The following is a 13336-nucleotide window of genomic DNA, read 5'->3' on the forward strand; positions in this document are numbered from 1 at the left end:
CTGACCTTATCACCTGATGTCCAAGACATTACATTTGGGACAGAAGAGCTGTTAGCATCCATCTGTCTCAAGAGACAATGGAGTACGCTTCCGTGGGGTAAAATCAAACTGCTGTGTTAACAGCACCTAAGTGACCACCCTGGGGCGCAAGCATGGGCAGTGTGTATGGAGGTGCTGGGCTGCCCAGACGACAAGATGCCCCTCTTGGCCTTGCCAATGTGGTTTAAAGGAAAGCAGAGCAATACATTTGGCACCAGCTTGGCTGCAGAAGTTGCTGGAAGGAGGCGTACAAGGCACCATCTAAGTTAAAAGTAAAAGGTAAAGGACCCCTGGACAGTTAAGTCCACTCGAATCTGACTATGGGGTGTGGCACTCATCTTCACTTTCAGGCTGAGGGAGCTGGTGATTTTTCTACAGACAGCTTTTCCGGGTCATGCGGCCAGCATGACTAAATCGCTTCTGGCACACGGAACACCATGACGAGTGCCAGAGCGCAGGGAAACACCGTTTACTGCTGGTTTAGCCAGGGTATGGCTGCTGTTTCAGGCTGACAGGTTCTAGGAGCCACAGGTGAGAGCTGAGTGCAGGGTGGGGACAGAAGGTGGGACAAACTATCCCAGAAGGAGCATGATGTGTCCCCTACCAAAAGTACTACCCCTCCCCTAACAGAAGTATTCAAGCACAACTTATGCATCCATGCACAGCTGCAGTGTTGCTACATGCACATCCCCACACCATCCTTAGCCAATGGGTCAATGGCCAGCAATGACAAAAGTCGTGGTTGAACCGCATGTGGAGACCTAAGCCTGGGGAAGAATGGTGTAGATAATTTGGAAAAGAAAGTTGTTTCCAGTTTCATCCTGTGATATAATGGAAATATAGTTTAAGCTTATCTTTTCAAAGAACACGCAGAGCCTAAAATCAATGAGTGACTTCCACATTTTGTTCACATTTTGTTAATCATTTGCTTATATAAGATTAGTAGGATGGTTTATGGTCAGTCCTCTTGGCGGAGACGGCGGCATCCAGCTGATGACTTCAGATGTCACCGAAGTGCAACAAATTGTTAGTTGTTATTGTATTTTTACTGCAAGGAGAGGGAGAGATACTTGCGGGATTTCCTGCCTCAGCTGCCAAAGCAAACTGCACCTTGAGTCCCAAGGTGCAAGGGCAGAGGTGGGGAGAAAACCATTTGCTGCTTCACCTCAGACTGCAAGATTAAGTGATCTAGAAATGCTCTCAAATACAGAAAATAAAGACGAGATCTTGGGTCAATCCTGTTCCCCCACCTATACATCATAAAAAGAGCTGTTCTCCCACATCTCCTCATGGACAGCCCTCAGATAGTCACACTCCATTCTTCTCAGGCTGCTCTTACAATGTTACATGCTGAAGTCCTTCCCTTCTTAATGTCAGATGGTAATCCTTCTTTATACGGTGATATCTGCCACCTCCCACTTGCTAACAAAAACCTCTACTGTAAATGATTCAAAATACACTATGCAGAGAGATGAGAGGCAGATGGACTGAAGGAGGCTAAGCTCTGAGTGCTAGGGTCTATACCTTTCATGCACACACACACGCACTTCCTCCCTCCTAAATAGACATGTATGAGAACTGACAAGGGTAGACGTTAAGATAATGCAACATGAAATCACTTTTAACCTTGAGCAAGCAATGTAGTTCTATTTTCAGGGCGGGGGGCGGGGAGAAGTCTCCTTTGTGCTTGGAGTGCTGCTGAACAGGCCTGTGGCAACCACCCATGATTCTAACAGATACAGGAGTCCTTGGTTGCACTGAGCATCTTGAAACCTCTCCAACTTTCTGTCAAGCATGCCATCTTACACAGCTTAGTCCCACAGAAATGAATCCATCAGCAGACACTTTTCTCATGGTGTGATCAACCATTTTTCTTTTTTCTTTGCTTGTCCCTGAATCATCATTTGCGTGAAGACAAATGGAGGCTTTAAAACAACAGGCGCTCCAGAGCCTCTCACTATTTGATATCCTGTTTGCAAAGTCAGAACAGAATCTCCCCAAATTTATGGTCAGCCTTTAATTGGCCAGTAATAATAACAACAGCAACAGAATAATAGGCAGGAATGCCTTTTGAACTGCCCCCTGAAAAACACTTCACCTGCCCCAAATGTTCGTCTTCTAGATTTGAAGAGTTGGCAGAAGCTGGCTTGAGGGCAAGTGATTCCTATTTCCAGGATGTCATCTCAGTAGGGATTGTAGTCTCATGATTTTCCGTGTGACATTCAAGTAGGGTTACAATGCCTTGTTCGGGATCTGCAAAAACTAATTTGGTCTAGTAGGTCCCATCTGTGATATGGAAATCATAGGGCTTTTTGTGAGGTGTTTTATAATATTGCTCACCAACTACTACTACTACTACTACCAACTACTACTACTACTACTACTACTACTCTGCTGAAAGGTGCAAACATGGAGTCTTCCCATCATCCGGCAATGCAGGAAAGCAAAGAATGAAGATGGGAATGGCCTGCAACTTCTGCTGTGATGCAATGTCATGGATTAAAGGGACTGTGTTGCTGGCAACACACTTTTCAGCCTGCCTGCCACTTCTTCCCACTAACTCCACCTCACCAAGGGAAAAGGCTGCAGAAGTGATGCAGTTATCTGTGGACCAAGAAATAGGTAAGTCAGACTTGCTGGCTTCTGGAAAAGATGTTTGGCTACCAAGCCGAAATTTATGGCTCCCTGGATAACAATTGTTTTCAAGTGTGCCAGGAAACCCTGAGGTTTGCAGTAGCTAGCAGGGATTTACCCATGGGGACAAACTTTTCCAAGCTATACTTTTCCTTCAACATACTGAACACTTCCAGAACCCTTTGTAGGATAAAGTAGCTCTTCAGCATACATGTTGATGTGGAACTACTGACAGTTCTGTGAGTTTTGTTCATGAAATAAACAATATTCAATTAAGGTTCTAAACAAATACCCCAAATTTCATTTAAAGTAATAATTATAATCAGCTTGACAGGATAACATGGCATATGTCTGAGACGCAGCTGGGTATCTGTATAGTTACTAAACTGATATAGCTCCTGGGGGAAAGTTAAATTTGTTGGGCTATGATGTGTGTAGACAAAAGCCTCACAATAACTCCCAGAGACAGTTATAGGATAGTCACAGTGGAGCTACTTGAACCCCCTTTTTCCCTGCTGCTCTTGATTTGCTTAACCACCTGCCCATATGAATTTGGAGCCAATGTTTTCTTCAGAGCTTGGTAATATGGCAATTAAAAATCATCATGAGCCTCGCAAACCGATCAACTCTTGTGAGAGCTTAAAATAAATAAATTCTGTTTTTATCGCCCTAAGGAACATAGGAAGCTGCCTTATACAAAGTCAGACTATAAGTCCATCTAACACATTATTGTCTACACTGACTGATAGTGGGTTGTGAGGATAAAATGAAGAGGGGGAGATCCATGTATGCCAAGTTGAGGTCCTTGAAGGAAAGTTGGAATATAAATGTAATGACATAAAAATAAAATAAATGAAGGTTTATAAGAAAGGGGTGGTAGTGGTTTCTTCATGAATTCTGATAAACACAAACAAGATGAGGAAATTCTCGCTAGACCAGAGTGGACTGTCCTGGAACAGAGATGCTGGGGCAGTGCCCCTAGGGAGAAGGAAGATTGCCCAGTTCAGGAAGTGAACCCCTGGTGGAATGTAACACAAAAAAGTAGGAGACATGCTGTGTATTTGGAGCTACAAAATCAACTCCATCCCCTGATCTTGGACATCAATTCTCAGTCAGAGGAGCAAGTACAGTGCAAGGTTGAACTAGATGGGATCCCTTCCAGCTTTACAATTCTATGAAACACATGTAGCTGTGGGTAGATATTTTCAGTGATAAAGCTTGGGGGAGGGGGTAGATTCATCTCATAAGTGCACCTTTTATTGTTATGAAAACTCCAGGGAAAAAAAGTATTTAACTTGCCATGGGACTCATTTGTGAAAAAAATTCTTCCCTTCATTTTATAACATTTATTAGACAGAAAATTAAAACAAACATTTTACTGGTCAAGTTCCACACTCTCCCAACATTTGATGGTTTTGCCAGAGAACAGCAACGGAAGCCAACTACCTAAACTAACATGACAGTCTTGAAATTTTTCAAAGGAAAACAACCACAACACAACCCTGCCAAAACTGACATCAATTTTAAAGGGGGGCAGGAGAGGAAATCAGCCTACACAAACCCTATTTACATAATTTCAACCATATCTGTGCTTATAAATTTATAATACTACTGTTGCACTAACCTGGTTGGACTGGATCTCAGAGCTGGAAAGCAGGAATTAATGCTTGAGCTACCAAGCATAGCCATAATTTGTGGACCTCTGATTAAGTCTTGGGTTGTAAGGGATTCAATACCAGGATGGTAATATAGAGCAAGGAAAATTGTATGGCCCTGAGCATCCAGTTCTTGTTAAGCCATTTTATTTCCGTTATTTCCGCACAACACGTATCTGTGGAACAGGGATTTAAAAAACCAACAACACAAAAAACCCACCCACCACAGCTACATATACTATTTTCTAAGGATGAAGATCAAAGACAAAGCCACAGGCATTATAGTGATACAAGATAGGACAGTGTTGTCAAAGCTGAACAATAGTGACAATAAGATTAAAGACACTGAAGACTGGTTAGAGATGCAAAAGAATAATACAAAAAGATGCAAGGGCTTGAAAACGAGTGAAGGACACATTCATGCCATTGTTAGAGATAACGCACAGCTAAATTTTAAAGAAATCTCCAACTCCAACTGAGTTGGAGTTACTGGGAAATCTGCGATTACGTCAGTTTCCTGCTGATTGAGCATTCAAATGAAATGGTTAAAATGACTCTTGAGTTAATACTCAGAAGTGGCTCAACATATTTAAGGAGCAACAGGTCAGCAAGAAAGATGGCCCAGGTGAAAACTATTTCGTTCAAAATCCCAGGAATTAAGAATATGGCATCTACACGTCAAATACTGTGACAGTTAAGAACCTTGGATACAACTGAGCCAAAGGTAAGTGTTTCTCAACAAAAGGTATATGCACCATATGCATAAGTCTCCCACTGAAACTCTTCCATTGGCAGAGGTAGGATGCCTCTGAATGCCTGCTGCTGGGAACCACAAGTGAGGAGAAAGAACACTCCTGCACTTAGGGCTTGCATATGGACTTCCTGGACTAGATAGCTCACTGGCATCACCCAGCAGTCTCTTCTTTTCTTAAATCAGCAGGACTTTAAAAGATCTTATGTCCATTTTAATCAACCATCAAAAGCTGTTCCTTAATAAATCCTACACCCGGGCTAGAAAAAGCCATTCAAAGGCCAGATCTAAAAATATCTACCCATCTGCATATTATATATATAATATAAAAAAAGAAAACAATTGTTTACCTTAGTGTTAGCCCTACTGGTAAAGTAACTGATCCTGTTCCATAAGATTAAAAGAATCACTAACAGCAATTTTCTGCCAACTGAGCCTTAGCTTTGAGCTGCTCATGACGCTTCCACAAAATAAATATTTAAAAGAGAATCTTATTACACAGGTCTAAAAATAAATTGCATCTATGTTTTCTACCAACTGTAAACAATTTCATATAAAAGGGATGCTTAATTTAATTTATTTCAGAAGAGTGCACCAGAAGCAGATGACATAATATGCTCTTTTTTCCATCATATGCAGGGCAGATTTGCAGAGCAGAGAGTACATTACATGCCACAAATCTGGTTAACAGCACTTTAAGTACTTGGGTGGTCTCATCCTGAGATATTCTCAGTAGATACAACTTCAATCTAACCCAAAATGTAAAATATTAAGATATATACTTATTTTAGACACTCTCTCTCTCTTTCTCTCTGCCAGACTGATCTAACTCTTCCAAAAGCTCCTAACAATCGCTATGTGGATATGAGGAAAGCAAACTCACAAGTGCAGCTGGTTGTCAGCTACACCAAATGGCGAGGTGTTTTCACCTCTGAACCTGCTTCCTGCATGTTCAACCAATTGATTTCAATCCCTCAATCAGCTCTTTCAGCTCATGGATTCACTTTACTTAATTTCTAAGCAACCCAATCATTTTAATGCATATGTCGCAGGGCGGGGAGGGTGGTTGTTCCTACCATAAAGCTACCCTCATTTTGTCAGCGCAACTTGGAGAATGGAGTGTGGCAGAACACATGCCTTGCCTGCAGAATATCCCAAGTTCAATCCCTGGCCCAGAACTCTGGAACGGCCGTTGCCATTAAGCATAGATAATACTGAGCTAGATGGAACAATGGCCTGACTGTGCAAAGCAGCTTAATTCGTTTGCCTGCTGAGTCATCGCCACATCCTTCCTTCACCATTGCCCAGCCTTGCAGAAACAAGAGATAGCTGTACTCCTACCCAGATAAATTGCTACAACGCACAGCCTCTCCCTACTATCATAATGAAAGGCATTTCACTTGAATATGGGCCAGGTTCAGATGCAACGGGGGCCCCACATAGGCACCTTGGAGGGCTGCCACCAGGCTCATGGCTCAACAGCACTCAGGCGCACACAGATTCATAGTTTGCAATACAGCTTCCATGCAGAAGGCTTTTATGCGGCCATCATGGTTTGTACCGGGCAGCCAAAATGATGCCATCCGGGTGCTGCTGAATTCCCAACACCCATCAGCCCCAGTCGGCAATGGCCAATGGTCAGGAATGATGGGAGTTTTAGCCCAACAATATCAGAAGGACACCATGTTGGCTACTCTGGTTTATGTGACTGCACAGTTTTCTTTCTTTTCTCCCCTTGCATCCTCTGACATGCCCCAATGAGGCATATCTTTAACTCTGACCACTTTAAAATTCTACATAATACCGCAACTCTATTTTGGCTTGCTGTCTGTCCTTAGAAGCAGCTCATATCACAACATATACACAGACACACAAACACAGAGTGTGAGTAAATGAAACTTTCAGATCAGAATCTACTTCCTCTTCCTCTTCGCCTACTCTACCAGCTTCTATTACATGAAGTTTAAAGAATTACCTGTTTTGGCAACAGCGTACCATTTTGACAGCCTCTCTGATTTTTCTAGCTGATATCATTAACTACAAAACAGAGCTCCTCCATTTCCCCTATACTGGCACTCTCCCCAGACTGCCAGACAGTTTAGGGAATAAGCAGAAATCTTTTACTGCCTTAGGAAAAAAATTGAATCAAGGAGGAAAGAAAATTGATTTTAATGACTAGCTGGATGAAAAGCTACTCTTCTCAAAACAGAACTTCCCGGGCTCACTTACTGCACAGTTTGGAATGAATTTTACACCAACCCAAGGATTCCTTAAGAGCGTAATCAGTTGCTTCTACCTGCTAATATAAATTAGTTTACATCTTAAGCATAGCTACATTAGGAACAAGCAGTACAGACCAAAGTTGATGCATATTGCTTTTGTCTAATATTTGCAAAGTCAATAATTGCACTCTAAAATACCTTCCCCCACCTCATCTGAGAAAATGCCCCAGTTTGCACACCACACTAAGCCACCCAGGGCTTACCAGTACTGTGGAAACATGGAGGCTCCTGGGGAGCAGCAAAGCTCACAACCACTTTTACTGCTTCTTCCTGGTCTTTTTTAAATAAATACTCCCTGGCTTTGCTGAACTACGCCAAGGTTTGGCTTAGCATGTATTCCAAACTTGGGTTCATGGTTAAGCTGTGTCTCACTAACCAGGTTCTGTAGCCAAGATTTATTCAATAACCATTACTGAACTCATCAAATACAAATGCTTTGTTTCTAAAGGAAACTTAAGTGTAGCTTTTGCAAATATCATTTATGCACTGCACTTAAGAAAACACTGAAGTGTAGAACAATGTGCAGCTGGCTTCAGCATTCCTAACTGGACAGAAAAGTGCTGTGGACATTGGTGCCATTTCGAAACCAGCATGAGTGCACTGCAAACATGAGACAGAGAAAGGGAGAGGCTGAGAGAGAGTAGGCAAGCTTAGTTGTTGCTAGAGCAGAACCTGAAGAAGTGGAATTGGACTCTTTTAACATCCTTAGTGACTAGCACTATCCAACCCCACCCTGTGAATCCAGTACCTCATCATCAGCATAGATTGGAAGTCCTGTAGCCATAGTCTTTTCCTGCTGTCCTTCTTCCAAGAGCTCTACTCATTCATTTCCGTAAACATTGCTTCATGTAAGATCTCATTTCAATTTTTACATAAATGAGATAACTCAAAGAGAGTAAAATATTTATTGGCATCTCTGGCAAGAATAATTTCTCATTCATGCTGTTACGCCGACAATACTGTTAGTTTCACATGCCCAAGTCAGTCTGCATTAACTACCGATAACTTCAGGAAGGTATTGCAATAGAAAGTTACTGGTAATAAAGGTTTGGATTTAAGCTTCACAATCTATGGTTTCAGATGGCATCTGAATTGATCCAGAGGTAATGGCCTGGAGAAAAATGATTACCTGTTGTCCAGGAGTAGCCATTTAGTTAATAATTCCAATGTAGCTAGATAATTTAGCTGCCATTCCATTGCTTAAAAGTCCTGTCCCTGACCCTGCTCTCTGCACTGACAAGAGAAATGGTGAACTAGTTCAATAATATGTAAGTCAAGAAGTATAGCTGGGGCTGCAACTTTCAATCCCTACAATTTGTGTCAAAGGGGAGGAGGGGAGGCAACACTCAAGCCAAGCTATTAATTACCTTGTTAAGACTGAAACTCTAGATACAGGAATAGATATTAAGGAGTCCTCTCAAAGAGGCAACATTTCCTGCACACCCTTTAATAAAATGCAGGGAGACCTGTAGCTCAGCTCTCTAGTTGCTCATGCCTTTTGCCCTGCAGTTTGCAAGCAAAGTCATAGTGTTTTTTTAAAGAATCAAAAATTTCCATAAGAAGACATCAAACAATTTCATGTGCAACAATACATTGCCTCTTGATAGTTGCAAAGCCTAGACACAGGGTACTTGCTATTATTATTATTTATTTATGTAATGCTTTATACAAACACTGAAGTCCTGATGCAACTCATGGCCGCAAAAAAAAATATTGTAATGAGTATATCTGTTTAAAAAACTAATACACTAAAAAGATCACTCATGAAGATCAATTACAACACAGATTATTTCTTCCCTGCTTCCAAAGGAATATCACAAAAACCAACACAATACCAGTGGCCATTTTTGACTGGGAAAATAAGAACTTATTTCCCTGGCATCCAAAAGATGGCAATGTCTGCATTAGGTGAGCCACTCTTGGGACAGCATTCTACAAATGGACTGCTGCTGAATCGTGGCAGTCACCTAACCTAAATATGTTAACCTCCACTCCAGTATGGTTTGGATAATTCTCATGCACACAACCAGGTGGTCATTTTCAGGGGCTCAAGTTCCACTTTCCACACATAGTGCTTCGCAGAATAATACAGGCAAAGATGCAAGCAGGTTGCCATGAAAAGCTGTACATTCACCACCCATGTTGACTAAGAATCCAGAACCAACATTAAACTGAATAAGATTGGTGTAAAAGTAGCAGCAATGCTTAGACATGAACTTGAAAAAGAACCTTAATCTGTACAGCCGAATGACTAAGCAATTAGGTAACAGGGGCACTCTCCATGCAATTTGTTAATTTTTCCAACGGCATTTCACCACACTAGAAAGGCACTCCACCCATTTAGGAAAGTTACTTAATTATTTAATGCAAATGATTGTTTGGCAGCAAGTGTTGATTGAACAGAGTTCCATAAACTTAAGGGCAAATCATAAGGCAATGGAATAACAGGAGCAAAGCCCTCTATTTTAGGGTCAGGCAAAAGGCAGATCAAGATCGACTTTTATATCTTTTTTTCTAATACAACAAAGTATTATCTCTCTAAATTCAGTTGCTGGAAGAAAGAAAGCTTAGTGTACAACCAGAAACAGATTTGTGTGCCAACAAATCAATAACTCACTTTTGTTAATAGAAACAAATTCCTGGGTTCAGATGTGCTCAGACCCACCCACTATCCTCAACCTGACTCTCACTGGTGGATCTCAAGTTTCTATTTAAAACAAACCTGAAAGTCTACCCACTTCTGCCCTAGTTAATCAGATCAATGAGACAACTGGATCTGGAAGCTTTTATCAAGGTCAATGACTCTCACCTGACCTGTGAATTCCTGTGCATCTTCTTCTTCTTGGTCTAGAGCTGGGTAGCAATTTATAGAATGAATCTTTGACTGACAGCCCAGAGGAGCCAGGGTCAGGAACCTGTTGCAGTCATGTACCTAAAATCTCTATATCTGCAGGAGGTTAGCCTTTTATAGCAACAACTCTAAAGCTTACAGATGGAAAGCCAGTGATTGCACAGTACAGCAGCGTGTTCTTATCTGCACACAGTAGCCAACTCAGTAATCACCACAAAAAAATCTGTACACCATTACTTCCTCAAATAAAGAAGCTTGCATACAATGCACTTGCAGACCTCTCATTTTAACACAGATGGACATGAAAACCAAGAGACTTCCCACAAGTCAGTATCTAAATATTAGAACACAGTGAATTTTTGCTCACATAGGAAAAACCAATTCACAGCTTGTATGTAAAGCATACTCATATACTTTGATTTACAATTTTGTAGAGCAATTCTGTCAGCAGTTTCTTGTTAAAGTTGATCATATTTCATTTACTGGAGCAATACCATCACCTCTTAGCCTAACATACATTAACATAATAAGCAAGTTCTAGTTCTCAGGAGCTGCATTTTCAGTGCACTTCTCAACTGATAATTTTCCTTGACTTTACATTCTCCTGAAACCGTTGAGATTCCTGCATTGTGAAGAGTTGGCCTAGAAGCTCCCCGGGTCCCTTCCAACTCTACAATTCTATGATTCTATGAAATAGTGTTGCAACTTAAAATTTCACAACTTGATCCTCAACATGTCTAGTTGAAACTTAGTGGAAATTGTTTTAGTGGGACTTAGTAACAACGTTTAAGATTGCACCCTTAAAATGCAACTTTGTGAACAGATTTTTTCAATTCATACTTGGTTAAAATCTTCAAGGCAAGGATGTTCAGAGGCATCAGATTTTTCAATGGAGGAAGCTTGAGAGTCCATACCAGTGCCGGATTTATGTATAAGCTAAACAAGCTATAGCTTAGGGCCTGGCTCTCTTGGGGCCCCACAAAAAAATGTAAAGGGAAAAAAACCCACTGGGTGTACATTTCCAAAATATAAGATAAAAAACAAATAAAATAAAAGCTACATGCAGATAGAGTGTTTTGTGTTGTGTAGGCTCCTATGGTGTAAGTAATGGGCCCTGCCTGCTATATAAAAGGCCCCGTTACCTTCAGTAGCTTAGGGCCTCATCAAACCTAAATCTGGCCCTGGTCCATACTCATAGATATAAACAAAGCAAACCAAAACTACACCGAATAAAATGATTCCTTAGTTTGAATCAACTGGAATACACTCCTGAAATTGCTGCCAGTGACTTTTTCATATTCAGTAACTGAATTAAGGGTTGGGGTGAATTTCCTTGGCGGGGAATTGGTCATAAGTGACTTCACAAAGGTTTCAACCCTGAACATTTTCAGTGAAGATAATTTTGATTTGTAAGATAGAAGGCTTAAATTAAAGCCATAATGAAACCTCAACACTTGCTAAAACACCTTGAACCATAATTTACTTTGTACTGGGCATTTTTATAGGTCTGCTGTAAAGATCAACACTTGGAAGATTGCTTTCAGTGTTTAATATCCCCCCATCACTTTTTTTGTAATGATAATTCCAAAACTAGTCATTCTCTATACATGAACTATACATGAACCACATAACGTCAAGACAGATGGATTTAGTCTAAATTATAATATGTATCATTATTGACATAAAATGGAAAACTAATCAGTGGCAGTGGCTCTGCTTGAATCCTAACCAATATTTTTTAATGCACAGAGTTAGCAACACTGCCACCCACTGTAAGTGGAACTGATCAATACTGCACTTATTTTATTTTGCTTTGGGGAGGGGGTTCTTCCACTTTTATACCCATCAGTGGCATTTCAAGTATTTTCTTTGCTTTGTTTTTGAAATATAAACTACTAATTATATAAATGCATAGCATATATACTCCAGTGGTTCATGCTCTTAGATGAGAAGTATTCATCTTGCATTGGAACATTGTAATTAAGGCATTAATTTCCCTTCATTGATGCTTGTTCACCTTTGTCCATTTTCTCCCAGAACTCCCTTGACACATACAACCTATGAACAAATCCTCGCAACACATGCCTCTTTCTAAGTGGAATGTTTTTTTCACAGCTCCTGCTCATCTAAACAGAATGCTGATTACTTTAACAGAAGAATGGTTTAGTTTGAAAGAAGGAAAACATGTACTTGAATAACAAAGAGTTGTAGTGTTAGAAGGGACCCTGTGGGTCATGTAGTCCAACCCCCTGAGATGCAGGAATCTCAACTAGATCATACATGACAGGTAACCATCCAACCTCTGCTTAAAAACCTCCAAGGTAGAGAGTCCACCACCTTCCAATGGAGCCTTTCCACGATCAAACAGCTTTTACCATCATAAGGTTCTTCCTAATGTTTAGTCAGAATCTTCTTTCTTGTAACTTGAAGCCACTGGCTCAGGCTCTACTCTCCAGAGCAGGAGAAAACAAGCTTGCTCCATCCTTCATGTGACAGCCCTTTAGATACTTCAAGACGGCTATCATGTCTCCTCTCAGTCTCCTCTTTTCCATGCTAAACATACCCAACTTCCTCAACTGTTCCTCATAAGACTTAGTTTCAAGACGCATTATCATTTTGGCCTCACTTCTCTGCATACGTTCAAGCTTGTCAATATCCTTCTTAAACTGCAGAGCCCAGAAATGAACACAGTATTCCAAGTGTGGTCTGACCAAGGCAGAAGAGAACAGGTCTATTACTTCCCTTGATCAGGACACTTGATCTGCAGACTATGGACTAAGTACAATAATGAAGAACCCACACAATAACATTTCCAAGTGCCTTGAGGAAATCTATTACTGGTGTATTTTTGCTGCTTAAAACAACACAGCTGTTGGCAAGCAAAACCTTCACTTTTTGTTCAAATGAGCAGTGCTTTCACATAGTTCTTAAAAAGCGATCCTAGTATTTGGACCACTGTCAGGATTCTTACAGTTATGTGGCAGTAGTTTAGATCCTTTTCTTGAAGAATATAGATGCCCAACAAAAATGCCCACCCACTGCAGGCAGTATGCCTCTGAATATCAGTTGCTTGAAACCATAGGAGGGGATAGCGCTCATGTGCTTAGGGTCCTGTTTGTGGGTT

The 13336-nt window shown here is 40.9% G+C and overlaps 1 protein-coding gene across 6 annotated transcripts in view; it reads right to left on the minus strand.

Moving 5' to 3' along the window:
* The window catches only part of MGAT5 (alpha-1,6-mannosylglycoprotein 6-beta-N-acetylglucosaminyltransferase), a 117672-nt gene that overhangs the window by 68989 nt on the left and 35347 nt on the right, over positions 1–13336 (minus strand). The gene's annotated exons all lie outside the window — the stretch shown is intronic.

Source organism: Podarcis tiliguerta, assembly GCF_965153285.1.
Source record: "Podarcis tiliguerta genome assembly, chromosome: 1".
In the NCBI taxonomy this organism is placed as follows: Eukaryota; Metazoa; Chordata; class Lepidosauria; order Squamata; family Lacertidae; genus Podarcis; species Podarcis tiliguerta.